Consider the following 15,510-nt stretch of genomic DNA (forward strand, 5'->3'; position numbering starts at 1 on the left):
CTGAAAATTGTGTTAGTTTCTCTATGAGATAGCAAAAGAAGGTTTAAATTTGAAAAGCTGCTGTCAACGGCCATTCTAAGCTGAATGTGCCTGCTCTCGTCAGATCGCAGCAGCAATGCAGCTTAAGGCTTGGCAAGTACCAGCATGGGAGACTGGCTGGGAATCCCAAGTTCTGTTGACCTTTTTTAACCTGAAAATTGTGTTAGTTTCTCTATGAGATAGTAAAAGAAGGTTCAAATTGAACAGCTGCTGTCAACGGCCATTCTAAGCTGAATTTGCCTGCTCTCGTCAGATCGCAGCAGCGATGCAACTTAAGGCTTGGCAAGTACCAGCATGGGAGACTGGCTGGGAATTCCAAGTTCCGTTGACCTTTTTGAACCTGAAAATGTGTTAGTTTCTCTATGAGATAGTAAAAGAAGGTTCAAATTGAACAGCTGCTGTCAACGGCCATTCTAAGCTGAATGTGCCTGCTCTCGTCCGATCGCAGCAGCAATGCAGCTTAAGGCTTGGCAAGTACCAGCATGGGAGACTGGGTAGGAATCCCAAGATCCATTGACCTTTTTGAACCTGAAAATTGAGTTATTTTGTCTATGAGATAGTAAAAGAAAGTTCAAATTGAACAGCTGCTGTCAACGGCCATTCTAAGCTGAATGTGCATGCTCTCGTCAGATCACAGCAGCAATGCAGCTTAAGGCTTGGCAAGTACCAGCATGGGAGACTGGCTGGGAATCCCAAGTTCTGTTGACCTTTTTGAACCTGAAAATTGTGTTAGTTTCTCTATGAGATAGTAAAAGAAGGTTCAAATTGAACAGCTGCTGTCAACGGCCATTCTAAGCTGAATGTGCCTGCTCTCGTCAGATCGCAGCAGCAATGCAGCTTAAGGCTTGGCAAGTACCAGCATGGGAGACTGGCTGGGAATTCCAAGTTCTGTTGACCTTTTTGAACCTGAAAATGTGTTAGCTTCTCTATGAGATAGTAAAAGAAGGTTCAAATTGAACAGCTTCTCTCAACGGCCATTCTAAGCTGAATGTGCCTGCTCTCGTCAGATCGCAGCAGCAATGCAGCTTAAGGCTTGGCAAGTACCAGCATGGGAGACTGGCTGGGAATCCCAAGTTCCGTTGACCTTTTTGAACCTGAAAATTGTGTTAGTTTCTATATGAGATAGTAGAAGAAGGTTCAAATTGAACAGCTGCTGTCAACGGCCATTCTAAGCTGAATGTGCGTGCTCTTGTCAGATCGCAGCAGCGATGCAGCTTAAGGCTTGGCAAGTACCAGCATGGGAGACTGGCTTGGAATCCCAAGTTCTGGTGACCTTTTTGATCCTGAAAATTGTGTTAGTTTCTATATGAGATAGTAGAAGAAGGTTCAAATTGAACAACTGCTGTCAATGGCCTTTCTAAGCTGAATGTGCCTGCTCTCGTCAGATCGCAGCAGCAATGCAGCTTAAGGCTTGGCAAGTACCAGCATGGGAGACTGGCTGGGAATCCCAAGTTCTGTTGACCTTTTTGAACCTGAAAATTGTGTTAGTTTCTATATGAGATAGTAGAAGAAGGTTCAAATTGAACAGCTGCTGTCAACGGCCATTCTAAGCTGAATGTGCCTGCTCTCGTCAGATCGCAGCAGCAATGCAGCTTAAGGCTTGGCAAGTACCAGCATGGGAGACTGGCTGGGAATCCCAAGTTCTGTTGACCTTTTTGAACCTGAAAATTGTGTTAGTTTCTCTATGAGATAGCAAAAGAAGGTTCAAATTGAACCGCTGCTGTCAACGGCCATTCTAAGCTGAATGTGCCTGCTCTCGTCAGATCGCAGCAGCAATGCAGCTTAAGGCTTGGCAAGTACCAGCATGGGAGACTGGCTGGGAATCCCAAGTTCCGTTGACCTTTTTGAACCTGAAAATTGTGTTAGTTTCTCTATGAGATAGCAAAAGAAGGTTTAAATTTGAAAAGCTGCTGTCAACGGCCATTCTAAGCTGAATGTGCCTGCTCTCGTCAGATCGCAGCAGCAATGCAGCTTAAGGCTTGGCAAGTACCAGCATGGGAGACTGGCTGGGAATCCCAAGTTCTGTTGACCTTTTTTAACCTGAAAATTGTGTTAGTTTCTCTATGAGATAGTAAAAGAAGGTTCAAATTGAACAGCTGCTGTCAACGGCCATTCTAAGCTGAATTTGCCTGCTCTCGTCAGATCGCAGCAGCGATGCAACTTAAGGCTTGGCAAGTACCAGCATGGGAGACTGGCTGGGAATTCCAAGTTCCGTTGACCTTTTTGAACCTGAAAATGTGTTAGTTTCTCTATGAGATAGTAAAAGAAGGTTCAAATTGAACAGCTGCTGTCAACGGCCATTCTAAGCTGAATGTGCCTGCTCTCGTCCGATCGCAGCAGCAATGCAGCTTAAGGCTTGGCAAGTACCAGCATGGGAGACTGGGTAGGAATCCCAAGATCCATTGACCTTTTTGAACCTGAAAATTGAGTTATTTTGTCTATGAGATAGTAAAAGAAGGTTCAAATTGAACAGCTGCTGTCAACGGCCATTCTAAGCTGAATGTGCATGCTCTCGTCAGATCACAGCAGCAATGCAGCTTAAGGCTTGGCAAGTACCAGCATGGGAGACTGGCTGGGAATCCCAAGTTCTGTTGACCTTTTTGAACCTGAAAATTGTGTTAGTTTCTCTATGAGATAGTAAAAGAAGGTTCAAATTGAACAGCTGCTGTCAACGGCCATTCTAAGCTGAATGTGCCTGCTCTCGTCAGATCGCAGCAGCAATGCAGCTTAAGGCTTGGCAAGTACCAGCATGGGAGACTGGCTGGGAATTCCAAGTTCTGTTGACCTTTTTGAACCTGAAAATGTGTTAGCTTCTCTATGAGATAGTAAAAGAAGGTTCAAATTGAACAGCTTCTCTCAACGGCCATTCTAAGCTGAATGTGCCTGCTCTCGTCAGATCGCAGCAGCAATGCAGCTTAAGGCTTGGCAAGTACCAGCATGGGAGACTGGCTGGGAATCCCAAGTTCCGTTGACCTTTTTGAACCTGAAAATTGTGTTAGTTTCTATATGAGATAGTAGAAGAAGGTTCAAATTGAACAGCTGCTGTCAACGGCCATTCTAAGCTGAATGTGCGTGCTCTTGTCAGATCGCAGCAGCGATGCAGCTTAAGGCTTGGCAAGTACCAGCATGGGAGACTGGCTTGGAATCCCAAGTTCTGGTGACCTTTTTGATCCTGAAAATTGTGTTAGTTTCTATATGAGATAGTAGAAGAAGGTTCAAATTGAACAACTGCTGTCAATGGCCTTTCTAAGCTGAATGTGCCTGCTCTCGTCAGATCGCAGCAGCAATGCAGCTTAAGGCTTGGCAAGTACCAGCATGGGAGACTGGCTGGGAATCCCAAGTTCTGTTGACCTTTTTGAACCTGAAAATTGTGTTAGTTTCTCTATGAGATAGTAAAAGAAGGTTCAAATTGAACAGCTGCTGTCAACGGCCATTCTAAGCTGAATGTGCGTGCTCTTGTCAGATCGCAGCAGCGATGCAGCTTAAGGCTTGGCAAGTACCAGCATGGGAGACTGGCTGGGAATCCCAAGTTCTGGTGACTTTTTTGAACCTGAAAATTGTGTTAGTTTCTCTATGAGATAGTAAAAGAAGGTTCAAATTGAACAGCTGCTGTCAACGGCCATTCTAAGCTGAATGTGTATGCTCTTGTCAGGTCGCAGCAGCGATGCAGCTTAAGGCTTGGCAAGTACCAGCATGGGAGACTGGCTGGGAATCCCAAGTTCTGTTGACCTTTTTGAACTTGAAAATTGTTTTAGTTTCTCTATGAGATAGTAAAAGAAGGTTCAATTTGAAATGCTGCTGTCAACGGCCATTCTAAGCTGAATGTGCCTCCTCTCGTCAGATCGCAGCAGCAATGCAGCTTAAGGCTTGGCAAGTACCAGCATGGGAGACTGGCTGGGAATCCCAAGTTCTGTTGACCTTTTTGAACTTGAAAATTGTTTTAGTTTCTCTATGAGATAGTAAAAGAAGGTTCAATTTGAAATGCTGCTGTCAACGGCCATTCTAAGCTGAATGTGCCTCCTCTCGTCAGATCGCAGCAGCAATGCAGCTTAAGGCTTGGCAAGTACCAGCATGGGAGACTGGCTGGGAATCCCAAGTTCCGTTGACCTTTTTGAACCTTAAAATTGTTTTAGTTTCTCTATGAGATAGTAAAAGAAGGTTCAAATTGAACAGCTGCTGTCAACGGCCATTCTAAGCTGAATGTGCATGCTCTTGTCAGATCGCAGCAGCGATGCAGCTTAAGGCTTGGCAAGTACCAGCATGGGAGACTGGCTGGGAATCCCAAGTTCTGGTGACTTTTTTGAACCTGAAAATTGTGTTAGTTTCTCTATGAGATAGTAGAAGAAGGTTCAAATTGAACAACTGCTGTCAACGGCCATTCTAAGCTGAATGTGTGTGCTCTTGTCAGATCGCAGCAGCGATGCAGCTTAAGGCTTGGCAAGTACCAGCATGGGAGACTGGCTGGGAATCCCAAGTTCCGTTGACCTTTTTGAACCTGAAAATTGTGTTAGTTTCTCTATGAGATAGCAAAAGAAGGTTCAAATTGAACAGCTGCTGTCAACGGCCATTCTAAGCTGAATGTGCCTGCTCTCGTCAGATTGCAGCAGCAATGCAGCTTAAGGCTTGGCAAGTACCAGCATGGGAGACTGGCTGGGAATCCCAAGTTCTGTGGACCTTTTTTAACCTGAAAATTGTGTTAGTTTCTCTATGAGATAGTAAAAGAAGGTTCAAATTGAACAGCTGCTGTCAACGGCCATTCTAAGCTGAATTTGCCTGCTCTCGTCAGATCGCAGCAGCAATGCATCTTAAGGCTTGGCAAGTACCAGCATGGGAGACTGGCTGGGAATCCCAAGTTCCGTTGACCTTTTTGAACCTGAAAATTGTGTTAGTTTCTCTATGAGATAGTAAAAGAAGGTTCAAATTGAACAGCTGCTGTCAACGGCCATTCTAAGCTGAATGTGCCTGCTCTCGTCAGATCGCAGCAGCAATGCAGCTTAAGGCTTGGCAAGTACCAGCATGGGAGACTGGCTGGGAATCCCAAGTTCTGTTGACCTTTTTGAACCTGAAAATGTGTTAGTTTCTCTATGAGATAGTAAAAGAAGGTTCAAATTGAACAGCTGCTGTCAACGGCCATTCTAAGCTGAATGTGCGTACTCTCGTCAGATGGCAGCAGCAATGCAGCTTAAGGCTTGGCAAGTACCAGCATGGGAGACTGGCTGGGAATCCCAAGTTCTGTTGACCTTTTTGAACTTGAAAATTGTTTTAGTTTCTCTATGAGATAGTAAAAGAAGGTTCAATTTGAAATGCTGCTGTCAACGGCCATTCTAAGCTGAATGTGCCTCCTCTCGTCAGATCGCAGCAGCAATTCAGCTTAAGGCTTGGCAAGTACCAGCATGGGAGACTGGCTGGGAATCCCAAGTTCCGTTGACCTTTTTTAACCTGAAAATTGTGTTAGTTTCTCTATGAGATAGCAAAAGAAGGTTCAAATTGAACGGCTGCTGTCAACGGCCATTCTAAGCTGAATGTGCCTACTCTCGTCAGATCGCAGCAGCAATGCAGCTTAAGGCTTGGCAAGTACCAGCATGGGAGACTGGCTGGGTATCCCAAGTTCTGTTGACATTTTTGAACCTGAAAATTGTGTTAGTTTCTCTATGAGATAGTAAAAGAAGGTTCAAATTGAACAGCTGCTGTCAACGGCCATTCTAAGCTGAATGTGCGTGCTCTTGTCAGATCGCAGCAGCGATGCAGCTTAAGGCTTGGCAAGTACCAGCATGGGAGACTGGCTGTGAATCCCAAGTTCTGTTGACGTTTTTGAACTTGAAAATTGTTTTAGTTTCTCTATGAGATAGTAAAAGAAGGTTCAATTTGAAATGCTGCTGTCAACGGCCATTCTAAGCTGAATGTGCCTCCTCTCGTCAGATCGCAGCAGCAATGCAGCTTAAGGCTTGGCAAGTACCAGCATGGGAGACTGGCTGGGAATCCCAACTTCTGGTGACTTTTTTGAACCTGAAAATTGTGTTAGTTTCTCTATGAGATAGTAGAAGAAGGTTCAAATTGAACAACTGCTGTCAACGGCCATTCTAAGCTGAATGTGTGTGCTCTTGTCAGATCGCAGCAGCGATGCAGCTTAAGGCTTGGCAAGTACCAGCATGGGAGACTGGCTGGGAATCCCAAGTTCCGTTGACCTTTTTGAACCTGAAAATTGTGTTAGTTTCTCTATGAGATAGCAAAAGAAGGTTCAAATTGAACAGCTGCTGTCAACGGCCATTCTAAGCTGAATGTGCCTGCTCTCGTCAGATCGCAGCAGCAATGCAGCTTAAGGCTTGGCAAGTACCAGCATGGGAGACTGGCTGGGAATCCCAAGTTCTGTTGACCTTTTTGAACCTGAAAATTGTGTTAGTTTCTCTATGAGATAGCAAAAGAAGGTTCAAATTGAACAGCTGCTGTCAACGGCCATTCTAAGCTGAATGTGCCTGCTCTCGTCAGATCGCAGCAGCAATGCAGCTTAAGGCTTGGCAAGTACCAGCATGGGAGACTGGCTGGGAATCCCAAGTTCCGTTGACCTTTTTGAACCTGAAAATTGTGTTAGTTTCTCTATGAGATAGTAAAAGAAGGTTCAAATTGAACAGCTGCTATCAACAGCCATTCTAAGCTGAATGTGCCTGCTCTTGTCAGATCGCAGCAGCAATGCAGCTTAAGGCTTGGCAAGTACCAGCATGGGAGACTGGCTGGGAATCCCAAGTTCTGTTGACCTTTTTGAACCTGAAAATTGTGTTAGTTTCTCTATGAGATAGTAAAAGAAGGTTCAAATTGAACAGCTGCTGTCAACGGCCATTCTAAGCTGAATGTGCCTGCTCTCGTCAGATCGCAGCAGCAATGCAGCTTAAGGCTTGGCAAGTACCAGCATGGGAGACTGGGTAGGAATCCCAAGATCCGTTGACCTTTTTGAACCTGAAAATTGAGTTATTTTCTCTATGAGATAGTAAAAGAAGGTTCAAATTGAACAGCTGCTGTCAACGGCCATTCTAAGCTGAATGTGCCTGCTCTTGTCAGATCGCAGCAGCAATGCAGCTTAAGGCTTGGCAAGTACCAGCATGGGAGACTGGCTGGGAATCCCAAGTTCCGTTGACCTTTTTGAACCTGAAAATTGTGTTAGTTTCTCTATGAGATAATAAAAGAAGGTTCAAATTGAACAGCTGCTGTCAACGGCCATTCTAAGCTGAATGTGCGTGCTCTTGTCAGATCGCAGCAGTGATGCAGCTTAAGGCTTGGCAAGTACCAGCATGGGAGACTGGCTTGGAATCCCAAGTTCTGGTGACCTTTTTGAACCTGAAAATTGTGTTAGTTTCTATATGAGATAGTAGAAGAAGGTTCAAATTGAAAAACTGCTGTCAATGGCCTTTCTAAGCTGAATGTGCCTGCTCTCGTCAGATCGCAGCAGCAATGCAGCTTAAGGCTTGGCAAGTACCAGCATGGGAGACTGGCTGGGAATCCCAAGTTCTGTTGACCTTTTTGAACCTGAAAATTGTGTTAGTTTCTCTATGAGATAGTAAAAGAAGGTTCAAATTGAACAGCTGCTTTCAACGGCCATTCTAAGCTGAATGTGCGTGCTCTTGTCAGATCGCAGCAGCAATGCAGCTTAAGGCTTGGCAAGTACCAGCATGGGAGACTGGCTGGGAATCCCAAGTTCTGTTGACTTTTTTGAACTTGAAAATTGTTTTAGTTTCTCTATGAGATAGTAAAAGAAGGTTCAATTTGAAATGCTGCTGTCAACGGCCATTCTAAGCTGAATGTGCCTCCTCTCGTCAGATCGCAGCAGCAATGCAGCTTAAGGCTTGGCAAGTACCAGCATGGGAGATTGGCTGGGAATCCCAAGTTCTGTTGACCTTTTTGAACTTAAAAATTGTTTTAGTTTCTCTATGAGATAGTAAAAGAAGGTTCAATTTGAAATGCTGCTGTCAACGGCCATTCTAAGCTGAATGTGCCTCCTCTCGTCAGATCGCAGCAGCAATGCAGCTTAAGGCTTGGCAAGTACCAGCATGGGAGACTGGCTGGGAATCCCAAGTTCCGTTGACCTTTTTGAACCTTAAAATTGTTTTAGTTTCTCTATGAGATAGTAAAAGAAGGTTCAAATTGAACAGCTGCTGTCAACGGCCATTCTAAGCTGAATGTGCATGCTCTTGTCAGATCGCAGCAGCAATGCAGCTTAAGGCTTGGCAAGTACCAGCATGGGAGACTGGCTGGGAATCCCAAGTTCTGGTGACTTTTTTGAACCTGAAAATTGTGTTAGTTTCTCTATGAGATAGTAGAAGAAGGTTCAAATTGAACAGCTGCTGTCAACGGCCATTCTAAGCTGAATGTGTGTGCTCTTGTCAGATCGCAGCAGCGATGCAGCTTAAGGCTTGGCAAGTACCAGCATGGGAGACTGGCTGGGAATCCCAAGTTCCGTTGACCTTTTTGAACCTGAAAATTGTGTTAGTTTCTCTATGAGATAGCAAACGAAGGTTCAAATTGAACAGCTGCTGTCAACGGCCATTCTAAGCTGAATGTGCCTGCTCTCGTCAGATCGCAGCAGCAATGCAGCTTAAGGCTTGGCAAGTACCAGCATGGGAGACTGGCTGGGAATCCCAAGTTCTGTTGACCTTTTTTAACCTGAAAATTGTGTTAGTTTCTCTATGAGATAGTAAAAGAAGGTTCAAATTGAACAGCTGCTGTCAACGGCCATTCTAAGCTGAATGTGCCTACTCTCGTCAGATCGCAGCAGCAATGCAACTTAAGGCTTGGCAAGTACCAGCATGGGAGACTGGCTGGGAATTCCAAGTTCCGTTGACCTTTTTGAACCTGAAAATGTGTTAGTTTCTCTATGAGATAGTAAAAGAAGGTTCAAATTGAACAGCTGCTGTCAACGGCCATTCTAAGCTGAATGTGCCTGCTCTCGTCAGATCGCAGCAGCAATCCATCTTAAGTCTTGGCAAGTACCAGCATGGGAGACTGGCTGGGAATCCCAAGTTCCGTTGACCTTTTTGAACCTGAAAATTGTGATAGTTTCTCTATGAGATAGTAAAAGAAGGTTCAAATTGAACAGCTGCTGTCAACGGCCATTCTAAGCTGAATGTGCCTGCTCTCGTCAGATCGCAGCAGCAATGCAGCTTAAGGCTTGGCAAGTACCAGCATGGGAGACTGGCTGGGAATCCCAAGTTCCGTTGACCTTTTTGAACCTGAAAATTGTGTTAGTTTCTCTATGAGATAGTAAAAGAAGGTTCAAATTGAACAGCTGCTGTCAACGGCCATTCTAAGCTGAATGTGCCTGCTCTCGTCAGATCGCAGCAGCAATGCAGCTTAAGGCTTGGCAAGTACCAGCATGGGAGACTTGGTAGGAATCCCAAGATCCGCTGACCTTTTTGAACCTGAAAATTGAGTTATTTTCTCTATGAGATAGTAAAAGAAGGTTCAAATTGAACGGCTGCTGTCAGCGGCCATTCTAAGCTGAATGTGCCTGCTCTCGTCAGATCACAGCAGCAATGCAGCTTAAGGCTTGGCAAGTACCAGCATGGGAGACTGGCTTGGAATCCCAAGTTCTGTTGACCTTTTTGAACTTGAAAATTGTTTTAGTTTCTCTATGAGATAGTAAAAGAAGGTTCAATTTGAAATGCAGCTGTCAACGGCCGTTCTAAGCTGAATGTGCCTGCTCTTGTCAGATCGCAGCAGCAATGCAGCTTAAGGCTTGGCAAGTACCAGCATGGGAGACTGGCTGGGAATCCCAAGTTCCGTTGACCTTTTTGAACCTGAAAATTGTGTTAGTTTCTCTATGAGATAGTAAAAGAAGGTTCAAATTGAACAGCTGCTGTCAACGGCCATTCTAAGCTGAATGTGCATGCTCTTGTCAGATCGCAGCAGCGATGCAGCTTAAGGCTTGGCAAGTACCAGCATGGGAGACTGGCTGGGAATCCCAAGTTCTGGTGACTTTTTTGAACCTGAAAATTGTGTTAGTTTCTCTATGAGATAGTAGAAGAAGGTTCAAATTGAACAGCTGCTGTCAACGGCCATTCTAAGCTGAATGTGTGTGCTCTTGTCAGATTGCAGCAGCGATGCAGCTTAAGGCTTGGCAAGTACCAGCATGGGAGACTGGCTGGGAATCCCAAGTTCCGTTGACCTTTTTGAACCTGAAAATTGTGTTAGTTTCTCTATGAGATAGCAAACGAAGGTTCAAATTGAACAGCTGCTGTCAACGGCCATTCTAAGCTGAATGTGCCTGCTCTCGTCAGATCGCAGCAGCAATGCAGCTTAAGGCTTGGCAAGTACCAGCATGGGAGACTGGCTGGGAATCCCAAGTTCTGTTGACCTTTTTTAACCTGAAAATTGTGTTAGTTTCTCTATGAGATAGTAAAAGAAGGTTCAAATTGAACAGCTGCTGTCAACGGCCATTCTAAGCTGAATGTGCCTACTCTCGTCAGATCGCAGCAGCAATGCAACTTAAGGCTTGGCAAGTACCAGCATGGGAGACTGGCTGGGAATTCCAAGTTCCGTTGACCTTTTTGAACCTGAAAATGTGTTAGTTTCTCTATGAGATAGTAAAAGAAGGTTCAAATTGAACAGCTGCTGTCAACGGCCATTCTAAGCTGAATGTGCCTGCTCTCGTCAGATCGCAGCAGCAATCCATCTTAAGTCTTGGCAAGTACCAGCATGGGAGACTGGCTGGGAATCCCAAGTTCCGTTGACCTTTTTGAACCTGAAAATTGTGATAGTTTCTCTATGAGATAGTAAAAGAAGGTTCAAATTGAACAGCTGCTGTCAACGGCCATTCTAAGCTGAATGTGCCTGCTCTCGTCAGATCGCAGCAGCAATGCAGCTTAAGGCTTGGCAAGTACCAGCATGGGAGACTGGCTGGGAATCCCAAGTTCCGTTGACCTTTTTGAACCTGAAAATTGTGTTAGTTTCTCTATGAGATAGTAAAAGAAGGTTCAAATTGAACAGCTGCTGTCAACGGCCATTCTAAGCTGAATGTGCCTGCTCTCGTCAGATCGCAGCAGCAATGCAGCTTAAGGCTTGGCAAGTACCAGCATGGGAGACTTGGTAGGAATCCCAAGATCCGCTGACCTTTTTGAACCTGAAAATTGAGTTATTTTCTCTATGAGATAGTAAAAGAAGGTTCAAATTGAACGGCTGCTGTCAGCGGCCATTCTAAGCTGAATGTGCCTGCTCTCGTCAGATCACAGCAGCAATGCAGCTTAAGGCTTGGCAAGTACCAGCATGGGAGACTGGCTTGGAATCCCAAGTTCTGTTGACCTTTTTGAACTTGAAAATTGTTTTAGTTTCTCTATGAGATAGTAAAAGAAGGTTCAATTTGAAATGCAGCTGTCAACGGCCGTTCTAAGCTGAATGTGCCTGCTCTTGTCAGATCGCAGCAGCAATGCAGCTTAAGGCTTGGCAAGTACCAGCATGGGAGACTGGCTGGGAATCCCAAGTTCCGTTGACCTTTTTGAACCTGAAAATTGTGTTAGTTTCTCTATGAGATAGTAAAAGAAGGTTCAAATTGAACAGCTGCTGTCAACGGCCATTCTAAGCTGAATGTGCATGCTCTTGTCAGATCGCAGCAGCGATGCAGCTTAAGGCTTGGCAAGTACCAGCATGGGAGACTGGCTGGGAATCCCAAGTTCTGGTGACTTTTTTGAACCTGAAAATTGTGTTAGTTTCTCTATGAGATAGTAGAAGAAGGTTCAAATTGAACAGCTGCTGTCAACGGCCATTCTAAGCTGAATGTGTGTGCTCTTGTCAGATTGCAGCAGCGATGCAGCTTAAGGCTTGGCAAGTACCAGCATGGGAGACTGGCTGGGAATCCCAAGTTCCGTTGACCTTTTTGAACCTGAAAATTGTGTTAGTTTCTCTATGAGATAGCAAACGAAGGTTCAAATTGAACAGCTGCTGTCAACGGCCATTCTAAGCTGAATGTGCCTGCTCTCGTCAGATCGCAGCAGCAATGCAGCTTAAGGCTTGGCAAGTACCAGCATGGGAGACTGGCTGGGAATCCCAAGTTCTGTTGACCTTTTTTAACCTGAAAATTGTGTTAGTTTCTCTATGAGATAGTAAAAGAAGGTTCAAATTGAACAGCTGCTGTCAACGGCCATTCTAAGCTGAATGTGCCTACTCTCGTCAGATCGCAGCAGCAATGCAACTTAAGGCTTGGCAAGTACCAGCATGGGAGACTGGCTGGGAATTCCAAGTTCCGTTGACCTTTTTGAACCTGAAAATGTGTTAGTTTCTCTATGAGATAGTAAAAGAAGGTTCAAATTGAACAGCTGCTGTCAACGGCCATTCTAAGCTGAATGTGCCTGCTCTCGTCAGATCGCAGCAGCAATCCATCTTAAGTCTTGGCAAGTACCAGCATGGGAGACTGGCTGGGAATCCCAAGTTCCGTTGACCTTTTTGAACCTGAAAATTGTGATAGTTTCTCTATGAGATAGTAAAAGAAGGTTCAAATTGAACAGCTGCTGTCAACGGCCATTCTAAGCTGAATGTGCCTGCTCTCGTCAGATCGCAGCAGCAATGCAGCTTAAGGCTTGGCAAGTACCAGCATGGGAGACTGGCTGGGAATCCCAAGTTCCGTTGACCTTTTTGAACCTGAAAATTGTGTTAGTTTCTCTATGAGATAGTAAAAGAAGGTTCAAATTGAACAGCTGCTGTCAACGGCCATTCTAAGCTGAATGTGCCTGCTCTCGTCAGATCGCAGCAGCAATGCAGCTTAAGGCTTGGCAAGTACCAGCATGGGAGACTTGGTAGGAATCCCAAGATCCGCTGACCTTTTTGAACCTGAAAATTGAGTTATTTTCTCTATGAGATAGTAAAAGAAGGTTCAAATTGAACGGCTGCTGTCAGCGGCCATTCTAAGCTGAATGTGCCTGCTCTCGTCAGATCACAGCAGCAATGCAGCTTAAGGCTTGGCAAGTACCAGCATGGGAGACTGGCTTGGAATCCCAAGTTCTGTTGACCTTTTTGAACTTGAAAATTGATTTAGTTTCTCTATGAGATAGTAAAAGAAGGTTCAATTTGAAATGCAGCTGTCAACGGCCGTTCTAAGCTGAATGTGCCTGCTCTTGTCAGATCGCAGCAGCAATGCAGCTTAAGGCTTGGCAAGTACCAGCATGGGAGACTGGCTGGGAATCCCAAGTTCCGTTGACCTTTTTGAACCTGAAAATTGTGTTAGTTTCTCTATGAGATAGTAAAAGAAGGTTCAAATTGAACAGCTGCTGTCAACGGCCATTCTAAGCTGAATGTGCGTGCTCTTGTCAGATCGCAGCAGCGATGCAGCTTAAGGCTTGGCAAATACCAGCATGGGAGACTGGCTGGGAATCCCAAGTTCTGTTGACCTTTTTTAACCTGAAAATTGTGATAGTTTCTCTATGAGATAGTAAAAGAAGGTTCAAATTGAAAAGCTGCTGTCAATGGCCATTCTAAGCTGAATGTGCCTGCTCTCGTCAGATCGCAGCAGCAATGCAGCTTAAGGCTTGGCAAGTACCAGCATGGGAGACTGGCTGGGAATCCCAAGTTCCGTTGACCTTTTTGAACCTGAAAATTGTGTTAGTTTCCCTATGAGATATTAAAAGAAGGTTCAAATTGAAACGCTGCTGTCAATGGCCATTCTAAGCTGAATGTGCGTGCTCTTGTCAGATCGCAGCAGCGATGCAGCTTAAGGCTTGGCAAGTACCAGCATGGGAGACTGGCTGGGAATCCCAAGTTCCGTTGACCTTTTTGAACCTGAAAATTGTGATAGTTTCTCTATGAGATAGTAAAAGAAGGTTCAAATTGAACAGCTGCTGTCAACGGCCATTCTAAGCTGAATGTGCCTGCTCTCGTCAGATCGCAGCAGCAATGCAGCTTAAGGCTTGGCAAGTACCAGCATGGGAGACTGGCTGGGAATCCCAAGTTCTGTTGACCTTTTTTAACCTGAAAATTGTGTTAGTTTCTCTATGAGATAGTAAAAGAAGGTTCAAATTGAACAGCTGCTGTCAACGGCCATTCTAAGCTGAATTTGCCTGCTCTCGTCAGATCGCAGCAGCAATGCAACTTAAGGCTTGGCAAGTACCAGCATGGGAGACTGGCTGGGAATTCCAAGTTCCGTTGACCTTTTTGAACCTGAAAATGTGTTAGTTTCTCTATGAGATAGTAAAAGAAGGTTCAAATTGAACAGTTGCTGTCAACGGCCATTCTAAGCTGAATGTGCCTGCTCTCGTCAGATCGCAGCAGCAATGCAGCTTAAGGCTTGGCAAGTACCAGCATGGGAGACTGGCTGGGAATCCCAAGTTCCGTTCACCTTTTTGAACCTGAAAATTGTGTTAGTTTCTCTATGAGATAGTAAAAGAAGGTTCAAATTGAACAGCTGCTGTCAACGGCCATTCTAAGCTGAATGTGCGTGCTCTTGTCAGATCGCAGCAGCGATGCAGCTTAAGGCTTGGCAAGTACCAGCATGGGAGACTGGCTGGGAATCCCAAGTTCTGTTGACCTTTTTGAACTTGAAAATTGTTTTAGTTTCTCAATGAGATAGTAAAAGAAGGTTCAATTTGAAATGCTGCTGTCAACGGCCATTCTAAGCTGAATGTGCCTCCTCTCGTCAGATCGCAGCAGCAATGCAGCTTAAGGCTTGGCAAGTACCAGCATGGGAGACTGGCTGGGAATCCCAAGTTCTGTTGACCTTTTTGAACTTGAAAATTGTTTTAGTTTCTGTATGAGATAGTAAAAGAAGGTTCAATTTGAAACGCTGCTGTCAACGGCCATTCTAAGCTGAATGTGCCTCCTCTCGTCAGATCGCAGCAGCAATGCAGCTTAAGGCTTGGCAAGTACCAGCATGGGAGACTGGCTGGGAAGCCCAAGTTCCGTTGACCTTTTTGAACCTTAAAATTGTTTTAGTTTCTCTATGAGATAGTAAAAGAAGGTTCAAATTGAACAGCTGCTGTCAACGGCCATTCTAAGCTGAATGTGCATGCTCTTGTCAGATCGCAGCAGCGATGCAGCTTAAGGCTTGGCAAGTACCAGCATGGGAGACTGGCTGGGAATCCCAAGTTCTGGTGACTTTTTTGAACCTGAAAATTGTGTTAGTTTCTCTATGAGATAGTAGAAGAAGGTTCAAATTGAACAGCTGCTGTCAACGGCCATTCTAAGCTGAATGTGTGTGCTCTTGTCAGATCGCAGCAGCGATGCAGCTTAAGGCTTGGCAAGTACCAGCATGGGAGACTGGCTGGGAATCCCAAGTTCCGTTGACCTTTTTGAACCTGAAAATTGTGTTAGTTTCACTATGAGATAGCAAACGAAGGTTCAAATTGAACAGCTGCTGTCAACGGCCATTCTAAGCTGAATGTGCCTACTCTCGTCAGATCGCAGCAGCAATGCAGCTTAAGGCTTGGCAAGTACCAGCATGGGAGACTGGCTGGGAATCCCAAGTTCTGTTGACCTTTTTTAACCTGAAAATTGTGTTAGTTT

General features: G+C 45.0%; 50 pseudogenes; all 50 read left to right on the forward strand.

The window, feature by feature from the left end:
• Positions 1 to 62: 62 nt before the first annotated feature.
• LOC140078835 (5S ribosomal RNA) lies at positions 63 to 181 on the forward strand (annotated as a pseudogene).
• A 70-nt stretch (positions 182 to 251) lies between these two features.
• LOC140092430 (5S ribosomal RNA) lies at positions 252 to 370 on the forward strand (annotated as a pseudogene).
• Positions 371 to 628: 258 nt separating this feature from the next.
• Positions 629 to 747, forward strand: LOC140098366 (5S ribosomal RNA; annotated as a pseudogene).
• A 70-nt stretch (positions 748 to 817) lies between these two features.
• On the forward strand, positions 818 to 936 carry LOC140078369 (5S ribosomal RNA; annotated as a pseudogene).
• Positions 937 to 1,005: 69 nt separating this feature from the next.
• Positions 1,006 to 1,124, forward strand: LOC140088339 (5S ribosomal RNA; annotated as a pseudogene).
• Positions 1,125 to 1,383: 259 nt separating this feature from the next.
• LOC140091940 (5S ribosomal RNA) lies at positions 1,384 to 1,502 on the forward strand (annotated as a pseudogene).
• Positions 1,503 to 1,572: 70 nt separating this feature from the next.
• LOC140078836 (5S ribosomal RNA) lies at positions 1,573 to 1,691 on the forward strand (annotated as a pseudogene).
• A 70-nt stretch (positions 1,692 to 1,761) lies between these two features.
• Positions 1,762 to 1,880, forward strand: LOC140088430 (5S ribosomal RNA; annotated as a pseudogene).
• Positions 1,881 to 1,951: 71 nt separating this feature from the next.
• On the forward strand, positions 1,952 to 2,070 carry LOC140078837 (5S ribosomal RNA; annotated as a pseudogene).
• A 70-nt stretch (positions 2,071 to 2,140) lies between these two features.
• LOC140092431 (5S ribosomal RNA) lies at positions 2,141 to 2,259 on the forward strand (annotated as a pseudogene).
• Positions 2,260 to 2,517: 258 nt separating this feature from the next.
• On the forward strand, positions 2,518 to 2,636 carry LOC140098367 (5S ribosomal RNA; annotated as a pseudogene).
• Positions 2,637 to 2,706: 70 nt separating this feature from the next.
• On the forward strand, positions 2,707 to 2,825 carry LOC140078370 (5S ribosomal RNA; annotated as a pseudogene).
• Positions 2,826 to 2,894: 69 nt separating this feature from the next.
• Positions 2,895 to 3,013, forward strand: LOC140088340 (5S ribosomal RNA; annotated as a pseudogene).
• A 259-nt stretch (positions 3,014 to 3,272) lies between these two features.
• Positions 3,273 to 3,391, forward strand: LOC140091942 (5S ribosomal RNA; annotated as a pseudogene).
• Positions 3,392 to 3,839: 448 nt separating this feature from the next.
• On the forward strand, positions 3,840 to 3,958 carry LOC140097268 (5S ribosomal RNA; annotated as a pseudogene).
• Positions 3,959 to 4,028: 70 nt separating this feature from the next.
• LOC140095949 (5S ribosomal RNA) lies at positions 4,029 to 4,147 on the forward strand (annotated as a pseudogene).
• Positions 4,148 to 4,595: 448 nt separating this feature from the next.
• Positions 4,596 to 4,714, forward strand: LOC140095739 (5S ribosomal RNA; annotated as a pseudogene).
• A 70-nt stretch (positions 4,715 to 4,784) lies between these two features.
• Positions 4,785 to 4,903, forward strand: LOC140094934 (5S ribosomal RNA; annotated as a pseudogene).
• A 70-nt stretch (positions 4,904 to 4,973) lies between these two features.
• On the forward strand, positions 4,974 to 5,092 carry LOC140078838 (5S ribosomal RNA; annotated as a pseudogene).
• Positions 5,093 to 6,295: 1,203 nt separating this feature from the next.
• On the forward strand, positions 6,296 to 6,414 carry LOC140078839 (5S ribosomal RNA; annotated as a pseudogene).
• Positions 6,415 to 6,484: 70 nt separating this feature from the next.
• On the forward strand, positions 6,485 to 6,603 carry LOC140088442 (5S ribosomal RNA; annotated as a pseudogene).
• Positions 6,604 to 6,673: 70 nt separating this feature from the next.
• LOC140096778 (5S ribosomal RNA) lies at positions 6,674 to 6,792 on the forward strand (annotated as a pseudogene).
• Positions 6,793 to 6,862: 70 nt separating this feature from the next.
• Positions 6,863 to 6,981, forward strand: LOC140094267 (5S ribosomal RNA; annotated as a pseudogene).
• Positions 6,982 to 7,051: 70 nt separating this feature from the next.
• On the forward strand, positions 7,052 to 7,170 carry LOC140088742 (5S ribosomal RNA; annotated as a pseudogene).
• A 259-nt stretch (positions 7,171 to 7,429) lies between these two features.
• LOC140091943 (5S ribosomal RNA) lies at positions 7,430 to 7,548 on the forward strand (annotated as a pseudogene).
• Positions 7,549 to 7,996: 448 nt separating this feature from the next.
• On the forward strand, positions 7,997 to 8,115 carry LOC140095951 (5S ribosomal RNA; annotated as a pseudogene).
• A 448-nt stretch (positions 8,116 to 8,563) lies between these two features.
• LOC140078840 (5S ribosomal RNA) lies at positions 8,564 to 8,682 on the forward strand (annotated as a pseudogene).
• A 70-nt stretch (positions 8,683 to 8,752) lies between these two features.
• On the forward strand, positions 8,753 to 8,871 carry LOC140097773 (5S ribosomal RNA; annotated as a pseudogene).
• Positions 8,872 to 9,129: 258 nt separating this feature from the next.
• LOC140088454 (5S ribosomal RNA) lies at positions 9,130 to 9,248 on the forward strand (annotated as a pseudogene).
• Positions 9,249 to 9,507: 259 nt separating this feature from the next.
• On the forward strand, positions 9,508 to 9,626 carry LOC140098843 (5S ribosomal RNA; annotated as a pseudogene).
• A 70-nt stretch (positions 9,627 to 9,696) lies between these two features.
• On the forward strand, positions 9,697 to 9,815 carry LOC140095452 (5S ribosomal RNA; annotated as a pseudogene).
• A 448-nt stretch (positions 9,816 to 10,263) lies between these two features.
• Positions 10,264 to 10,382, forward strand: LOC140078841 (5S ribosomal RNA; annotated as a pseudogene).
• A 70-nt stretch (positions 10,383 to 10,452) lies between these two features.
• LOC140097774 (5S ribosomal RNA) lies at positions 10,453 to 10,571 on the forward strand (annotated as a pseudogene).
• Positions 10,572 to 10,829: 258 nt separating this feature from the next.
• Positions 10,830 to 10,948, forward strand: LOC140088466 (5S ribosomal RNA; annotated as a pseudogene).
• A 259-nt stretch (positions 10,949 to 11,207) lies between these two features.
• LOC140098844 (5S ribosomal RNA) lies at positions 11,208 to 11,326 on the forward strand (annotated as a pseudogene).
• Positions 11,327 to 11,396: 70 nt separating this feature from the next.
• LOC140095453 (5S ribosomal RNA) lies at positions 11,397 to 11,515 on the forward strand (annotated as a pseudogene).
• Positions 11,516 to 11,963: 448 nt separating this feature from the next.
• On the forward strand, positions 11,964 to 12,082 carry LOC140078843 (5S ribosomal RNA; annotated as a pseudogene).
• Positions 12,083 to 12,152: 70 nt separating this feature from the next.
• LOC140097775 (5S ribosomal RNA) lies at positions 12,153 to 12,271 on the forward strand (annotated as a pseudogene).
• Positions 12,272 to 12,529: 258 nt separating this feature from the next.
• LOC140088479 (5S ribosomal RNA) lies at positions 12,530 to 12,648 on the forward strand (annotated as a pseudogene).
• Positions 12,649 to 12,907: 259 nt separating this feature from the next.
• Positions 12,908 to 13,026, forward strand: LOC140098845 (5S ribosomal RNA; annotated as a pseudogene).
• Positions 13,027 to 13,096: 70 nt separating this feature from the next.
• LOC140095454 (5S ribosomal RNA) lies at positions 13,097 to 13,215 on the forward strand (annotated as a pseudogene).
• Positions 13,216 to 13,474: 259 nt separating this feature from the next.
• Positions 13,475 to 13,593, forward strand: LOC140082529 (5S ribosomal RNA; annotated as a pseudogene).
• Positions 13,594 to 13,663: 70 nt separating this feature from the next.
• On the forward strand, positions 13,664 to 13,782 carry LOC140098267 (5S ribosomal RNA; annotated as a pseudogene).
• Positions 13,783 to 13,852: 70 nt separating this feature from the next.
• Positions 13,853 to 13,971, forward strand: LOC140078844 (5S ribosomal RNA; annotated as a pseudogene).
• A 70-nt stretch (positions 13,972 to 14,041) lies between these two features.
• On the forward strand, positions 14,042 to 14,160 carry LOC140093408 (5S ribosomal RNA; annotated as a pseudogene).
• A 69-nt stretch (positions 14,161 to 14,229) lies between these two features.
• Positions 14,230 to 14,348, forward strand: LOC140089945 (5S ribosomal RNA; annotated as a pseudogene).
• A 70-nt stretch (positions 14,349 to 14,418) lies between these two features.
• Positions 14,419 to 14,537, forward strand: LOC140097098 (5S ribosomal RNA; annotated as a pseudogene).
• A 70-nt stretch (positions 14,538 to 14,607) lies between these two features.
• On the forward strand, positions 14,608 to 14,726 carry LOC140097269 (5S ribosomal RNA; annotated as a pseudogene).
• A 70-nt stretch (positions 14,727 to 14,796) lies between these two features.
• Positions 14,797 to 14,915, forward strand: LOC140095501 (5S ribosomal RNA; annotated as a pseudogene).
• Positions 14,916 to 15,363: 448 nt separating this feature from the next.
• On the forward strand, positions 15,364 to 15,482 carry LOC140093891 (5S ribosomal RNA; annotated as a pseudogene).
• The last annotated feature ends 28 nt before the right edge of the window (positions 15,483 to 15,510 follow it).

Source organism: Engystomops pustulosus, chromosome 9, assembly GCF_040894005.1.
Source record: "Engystomops pustulosus chromosome 9, aEngPut4.maternal, whole genome shotgun sequence".
Classification (NCBI taxonomy): domain Eukaryota; kingdom Metazoa; phylum Chordata; class Amphibia; order Anura; family Leptodactylidae; genus Engystomops; species Engystomops pustulosus.